The sequence below is a fragment of the Choloepus didactylus genome, chromosome 5 (genome assembly GCF_015220235.1).
Source record: "Choloepus didactylus isolate mChoDid1 chromosome 5, mChoDid1.pri, whole genome shotgun sequence".
In the NCBI taxonomy this organism is placed as follows: Eukaryota; Metazoa; Chordata; class Mammalia; order Pilosa; family Megalonychidae; genus Choloepus; species Choloepus didactylus.
This window is the reverse complement of record NC_051311.1, coordinates 96,767,577-96,775,456: the sequence shown is the minus strand read 5'-3', so window position 1 is coordinate 96,775,456 and position 7,880 is coordinate 96,767,577. Positions and strand designations below refer to the sequence as shown.

Sequence of the window (7,880 nt, the reverse complement as noted above, 5' to 3'; positions counted from 1 at the left end):
TCAGCCCATAAGCTGTGGCCAGGAACAATGACCACCTAGGCTCATTCTTTTAGTAGGGAGTGTGACCTGGGAGGGAATTTTTTAAAAATACATGCTACCATAGGCACAGAGTCCTTGTTCATCAGCAACTGAACAATTTCTGGAAGGTGAATAATACATATCAGGCTTGTATCAATGGATGTGGAGTGTAAGAAATGCATAGCCAGTTAAAAAATAATTCTAGAGATAAAGCTTACATAATATATTCTGAAAAAAGGAAAAATGGCAAAAATTCAATATAAATATCAGAGTAAGAAGCCTGTAAAGTTTTTTTTTCCCCATCTAAAAATTGAAAAATGAGCAAAACCACATAAAGGACCTATAGTTCTAAGTAATATCCAAATTTTTAATTGAGGGATCTTTTGTGATGTAAGATACTTTACCTGGAAAAGAAGTATTTTAATATAGTAAATCCAGCTACAAAGAATATAATTCTGGCAAAAGCTATGCATAACAAATAGGTATTTCTGAAAATAATAATTTCCCCAGTCTACAAATTAGATTTGGAAATATGGTAACTTTAGTTTTTCATTAATTACTGCATACAAGGATATACATGTCTTCAGTTCTATAGGTATATTACAGACCAATAATTAAGGACTTAGTTCATTTTTCTCTCTCTTTTTGCAGTGGAAATTGGAATGCACTCCAGCTGTTGGCTCTAAAATGATTGTAGTTTATTATGGGAGCAGGAGTTTTAACGGGAGGGTTAGTGTGCAAGAGATACTTTTAAATGCCTCTTAATGTAGTAATTCTGAGAGCTGATGCATCTATGTCCTTTTCTAAGTATTGTTTCATAAAGAAAAATGCATATATAGTCATACATTAATACTGGAGTTAAGTATATTAAAAGGTTAATACATTATGAAATATTTACAATAAATACAAAGTATAGTTTCATTTCACTTCATGAAAATGAACTTTTTTCAGAAAAAAACACATGGAATTGTTTAAACAGAGATAAAGTGATTGCTGACTGACAAATACAAATCATCTATTTGAAGAGAATAACAATATGCAAATAGTAATCTGCTTTCCAGTGTTTATTATGCTGAAGAATTTCTAAGGAACTTTATGTTTATATAAAGAATATTTATAGCGCACTGAATTATTTAATTTCTATTGCCAATATCATTCATCCATCTATCCATTCCACAAATATTTGCTGAGTTTATACTGAGCTCAAATTATTATGCTAATGCTATGTCAAATCTTGATGGGCATGTGTTGAAAAGATGTAGGAAATACAAAATCCAAATTTGGCATACATATTAGGTCACTTCTGTTTGCTACATTATTTTTGGAATTTACATAACCAGCTAGTTCAGATTCTATTGTCATCAGAGATAGTCACCTGAATATAAGCTTCCAATTATTTTTTTTCACTTGAATATATTTTTATTTAGATTGCAGCACTAACACCGTGATGATAAACAGTCACAAATTTGTATCGAGAAGCACACAACTTTCAAATGTGCTATTTTTCACAATTAATTTAAGTATTGCATTATTATTTGGTACCAGAGTCAAAGATAACATTTAGATTCTTCAGCTTTTGAGCATATAGTAATACTGAAATGATTGTCTAGCAGGCAGAGCTAAGAAATTCAAAAGCAGTTTCTTTTACTTCTGCCAGTTCCTTTGCAGTAAGATACATTTTCTCACATGAGAAATCATAAACAGGGAGATCTTCAGCAAACTTCTAGGTCTTATTCTTGATCGCAACAGAGAATGAGTAGAGCATATTATCAGGAATGCCATAGGAGTTGCCATCAGACATAACATCCATGGACACAGACTCCCCACTATGGTTCCAAACCAGCGATCTCTGAGGTGGTCACAGATGGCTTTTGCAGTGGACATTGCGCTGGATAGTTTCCAAGCCCTGATGACGACTGCTGCACAGTCGTAATAAAGTCTCCCTTAAGCCAGCTGTCATCTTTCAGAGCTTCATAAACACCAACTTCCTTTCCTTGCGATTTCACCTTGGCATGGTTGACATCTGGATACTGAGTTGAGGAATGGTTTCCCTAGATGATGACATTCTTTACATTATCAGCAGTCACACCAAGTTTAAGAGCAATTTGAGATTTAGCTCGGTTTTGATCCAAACACGTCAAGCAACTGAAGTTCTCCTTGGGGATGGATGGAGACGATTTTGAGGCAGTCAGGCAGTTACTATTGGCTGGATTTCCTATGACAACAACCTTAACTGACTTCTTGGCATATTTTTCCAAGGCTGCACCTTGGACTTTGAAAATTTTCCCATTTGCTTTCAGTAAATCTTTCCTCTTCATGCCATCCCTTCTTGGCATGGAATGCACAAGAATGGCCACATCCAAGTCTTTGAAGGCAACATCTTCTTTATCTGTTATAATGACATCTTTCAGGAGAGGAAGTGCACAGTCTTGCAGTTCCATAAGGACCCCTTCCAGGACCCCCATCATGGGGGTGATATCCAACAGCACAAGAATCAGACCCTGGTCTTTACCAAAGACAGAGCCATTTCCAATACTGTACAGCAGTGAATATGCAACTTGACCAGCTGCTCCAGTCACAAGGACTCTGATTGGTTCCGACATGGTTGAGAACTGTGTGGGCAATGTCAGCACCTGCAGCCCAATTATTTTTTAAATTATTTGTCTATGAACTCTCAAGCATCAAAAATTAAAAAAAAAAAAAAAGGTTTCAAGAAACAGGAAAAGAAAGTTAAACTTTCCAGATTGTTGTAATAAATAAATAAATAAATAAATGTAACAGTTACAAAACCAAATATAAAAGTAACTTTGAAGGACAAATACTTTTGCAATTTCAACAAATGATAGAAAGGAAGAAGGAAGCAAGGAAGGGGGAAAGAGAGGGAAGAAGGGAGGAACCATATATTCACGGTCTTTCACTTAGTCTCACTCAAAGGGGAAACTTCCTTTCTCTTCCCCAATTAAAATTCCACATTTTCATGAAAATATAGTTCACATTTAACATCTTCCAAACAACTCTGACTACTTGACTGCATACTGATCTTTCCTTTTACAGAATTCCTAAGTCATTTGTGTTGATGATATATTTATGATGTGTGTGTGTGTGTGTGTGTGTGTGTATATATATGCACATACATATACACAGACATTAATTGTTAATGTAGGCTTGCTTCCATGACTATAATTTTCTCAGTAATATTAAGTTATCATTTTGGCTTCTATATACTGCTTGCATAGATATTTGTTTACTGCTTTACTGGGCACTGGGAGTCAATTAATTGTTTAATATCCCCAAATGAGGTATATATGATGAACTAAAAAAGCAGACTATGCAGTGTTTCCAAAGTTTTTTGTTTTTTATTTATTTATTTTTTAATGCCAGCTCACAGAAAGCAATACACTTTCACTGTAAGGGTACCTGCATATATGTATATAACTGGAACAAATGATTTACACTATGTTTAATGCAATCTTATATTGTCTATTCTCTTATGTTTCATTTTTTAAAAACTTAGACACAACCCACTAAATTGATTTCACTACCCCACTAATGAATCAATGAGACCCAAAGGTTAAAAACAGTGCATTAAATAATTCTGTGAGTAAGATCACATTGATTGTGGCATCAGTGATATATTCTTCTGAGTTTGTGTTGATTTTTCTGTCAGTGTTATTCAAGAGGGCCACTGTTGGCATTTTGTAGAGGGTAATTCTTTGCTGTTTGAAAGTCTCCTCAGCACTGTAGGCTATTTAGTGTCCATTACTCTTGCCCACTATAGGCTAGAAGTACCCCTCAATTATTGACAACCAACACCACCCCCATACATTTTTAAAGTTTGAGGAGGAGTGGTGCTGTGTCGTGGTCTCTGGCTGAGAACTTGCAATGACATGAGTGCTGGAGAACAAATTCAGTTATTTATATATTATATTTGAAAAGTTCAAGCCAATAATATTGAAGATATATTATGAAAGGATAATTAGAGCAATAAAATAAAGATTAAATCAATTCATCCATTGATCATTATTTATTGCCAAATAATTATGTTCAAAAGTCTTTAAGACCCAGTTTGTTCCTTGCTTTCAAGAACAGAGAAAAATTTGGATACCAGCTAGGTCACTTATTAAGCTTTAAATTCCTTATCTACAATATGAATAATACTTAAACAGCAATATTGTGAGATTTATATGGAAACAGCTGGCACAGTGCATGACACATAGTAGGTGCTCAATAAATATTTATTGTTTTTAAGGATATAAGGAAGAAAAAAATTCACACATGAAAAAATAACCAACAAGCAAGCCAATGTGTGCCAATAGGCTGAGCAGCCTTTCTAATAAAAAGTGATATCATGATTGGAATTATCTTCCCTTATGTAGCAGCATACTGTGAGGAGTGAAAATAAAAATTTTTGGAAACTCAAAATATGGGGTAAGAACTACTTCCATTTTCTTTGTTCTTTGCTTAAGAATATGGCCTAAAATACATTTGCTTGCCTCTTCCCTGAGAAGTCTTTTCAAATGATTATCAATGTAAAAAAAGTACAACATCCCTAACAGATCTTTTTGCCCCATGTGAAAATTAAAAAAACAATCTTTAAAGAAATTATTTGAAACAATTTATTTTTGTCTTTAAAAGGGACATTTTATAATCACAAATTCATGAACACATGTGATGTGAACATAGCTTAATTAAATGCAAAAGTATAAAAAGTTAAATATATTTTAAGTAAATTAAGTGCCTGTTTCTAAACAACAAAAAAGAATTGATTGAGGTATGGTTTAAAGCAGAAATTATTTTTCATAATTTCACACGATCAAATAGAGACTAGTAGTTTTTAAACTTCTCTGAAGTTCTAGACTGGTAAATTTACTTGCCTGTTAGGAGTGCATCATCTTATTTACTTATTGAGAAATATAAGAAATATAGAAAATGACAAGAAAAGTACATGGTCCAATATTTCTTTAAAATTGCAGTCTATAACAGCCTTTCTTTTTGGAACAAACAAGCGCAAAAAGTAACTGCTAGTTCATCCCTGTAAGTCAATATTATTATTATTATACTACTACTAATAAAAACCTAGGAATTTGGATCTCCTAGGAAAGAACAAAGAAATATTTGTAAAAGTTCCTAACAATGTCCAACACTTTATCAGTGCACTCTGACTCTAAGGATTTTTCACTTTATTTAATAAAACTTTTCTAAGCATTTCTATTGTTTCAAACAGTTTTAAAATGCTTTTAAAATTATTGGATATAAAACAAGGTAAACACACACACACATACACACAAAGAATATCTTTAAAGCTGAAAACATATTTCCCTTTCCAGTGGAATAAGGGAGCCTGTGTTCAAGAAAAATATCTCTAATATAGGTGAAATAAGAATATCTCCTATATAATCTTTCCCAAGACCTTATCTTTACACCTCTAGAAGGTTATTTCCACTGATATATCATTGTTAATCATTTTGGTATTCTATTGATTACATATCATTAGGTATAGCTTCAAGCTATTTGCTTTTACTGTGTTGTAAAAATAGGATATCCCCTCCGTTCCATGTGGGCAATGTCAGAGCCAGAAATTAGCTACCAGATCAGTTTTCAAGACCTTTCAGATAAAGCACAAATGTAAACAGATCTTAGGATCTTTTTAAAAAGTAAATAAATGCCTTACTTTTGTGAAATGATTTGATTCTACTGTCACACAAATGTTAAAAAAACAACAAACAGAAAAAAACTAGGTAAGGCTTGTCTTGCTCTAGGAAATAAAATCTATAAATGTGAGTTACATTGAGCCAAGAATATATAGGTTTCTATTTAACATTTATAAAAACTTTTGCAGAACAAATGAAAAGGTTTTAATTGCCTTAGGGTGCAACAAAGATGAGCATAAAGATTACAAATAATGAAGATTGTTATAATATCTTTGAAAATTGTATCAAAATATATACATTTTGAACAGTTAAAATTAATAGAGATATTGTAATGTTACATATTTTTTAAATTATTTATATTATTTTTTTATGTTTTCTAGAATGAGAGTTCAGGTATGTTAAAGAATTTGGGGGTTGTATTGAAGTACAGCCAGGGAGGTGACAGAAGGATGGCATGGCAGTGGGGTAGTGCAAAATTATCCCATGTGAGAAAGGAAATCTGATCTAGTCCTCCTCAAAGACATATTGATTTGTCCCCCAAAGCACCCTGATATAATTGGCAGAGACATTTGAGAGAACCTCCAGGGGTACTTTGTTTTATCTTCCTATAGCATGGATAAGTTTATTGAGTCCCCTCTTTCCCTGAATCTTTTTTAAATAAAGAAATTCAGCTAAATTCTTAAGTCAGAGTGATACAGAGTGAATCTACACATCTGGTAGATATTTGTGCTGATAATAGATCATAGCTATAAGCAATGAAAATTCTTGATTTTTAGATTAAAAATGATGAAAAAGGCATGTATAATCAGAAATGGCAAAACCTGTACACACACTGCTTCAGCCATGCCCCCCAGCTCTCCCCCCTTTTATCTAAACAAGGACTTGATGGGCTGAGAGGTACACGTTGATTCCAGGGCTAAGGAATTTTTGTCTTGACCATATTTCTAGTTTTAATTTAGGTATGTTCAAGTCAACAAGTGTTAGAGGAGGTATTGATATCAAAGATTCAGACTAATATAGAATGAGACAGAAATCACATCCTTTGAGTGCCAATGGGATTTTGGGTTATGGTTAATGGAACTGAATGGATGTATTTAAAGTTCCAGAATAACTTGTAAAGCAGTCTTTTCTTCCCCCTCACAGACACAACATCATTAATACATTTTACTTTCAAGATTATCTCATATTTTAAAAGAAAGGACAATAATCACTTTCCAATGTGTAAAGACTATTAATGAATGTTCAGTTAGCATAAGGATTGAGAAAAATTTTCTATGCTAATCACACCTTAGATGAACAGCATTGGAACAAAATAGTTTAAAATATTCTCACCGCAAAGGCTGCAAACTCCACTTTTCCTCTTCTGTCTCCTCAGTTTGATGGCCCTCAATTAATACCACCTCCCTGCCCATGCTCTACAAAGGGCTCCAAACCGACAGACACAATCCTTGTGTCTGTGTTTTTACCATGGGTGAAGAAGTCTCTCCAATGTAAAACCTAAAAATTTGTCTGAATTCCTTTGTTTTCATAATCTCTGACATTTAATGTTTCAGATTTTTCTTCTCTGGAATCGATTCCTTTTTTTTCTCAGTCTTCTCTGCTATTACTTAATCCAGGCTCCCAGACTTCTGTCTTTTAACTTATGGACAACTCAGGAAGGTTCCCTACTTTCAAAGAACCACCTTCAGTGCAATCCAGTAGTTCTCACATTTACAGAGAATAAAATTATTTTAAAAGTATGTTCAAATGCACATCTCTAGGTCCTGCCTCCTATCTCCAGAGACTGATTGGGTAGAGCTACATAGGAATTTGTGACAAAAAAATAGACTGAATGCAAACTGATAGAGATTTTTGATAGAGTAGTATTTCAAAAGAAGCCGTTAGCCTAAACTAGAAAATCCCATCACTCATTGAGAATTAAAGTAACCTGTGGGTCCTTAATCTTCTATGAGCAGGAAGTGAGCCAAGAAACTATGTAGTCTCATTTAGAAATGGCAAAGGAAGATAATAGAAAATGAAGGGGTAAACAAAACAGCTCTCCCAGCAGAACTGTGGCCTATTCAAGCCAATCTCTTGACCTCCAGGGTAGAAGTCTTTCCAATGACCTCTTGGTGAGACCTCAGAATAGATAAAGATCAATGACCATTTTTTAATCCCATTCTTCCCTTTCAAGTAGGACTATTTATGTGTGTGTGTTTGTGTTTGAGTGTA

The 7,880-nt window shown here is 33.7% G+C and overlaps 1 pseudogene; it reads right to left on the bottom strand.

The window, feature by feature from the left end:
• Nucleotides 1-1,565: 1,565 nt before the first annotated feature.
• On the bottom strand, nucleotides 1,566-2,622 carry LOC119534938 (annotated as a pseudogene).
• Between the last annotated feature and the right edge of the window lie 5,258 nt (nucleotides 2,623-7,880).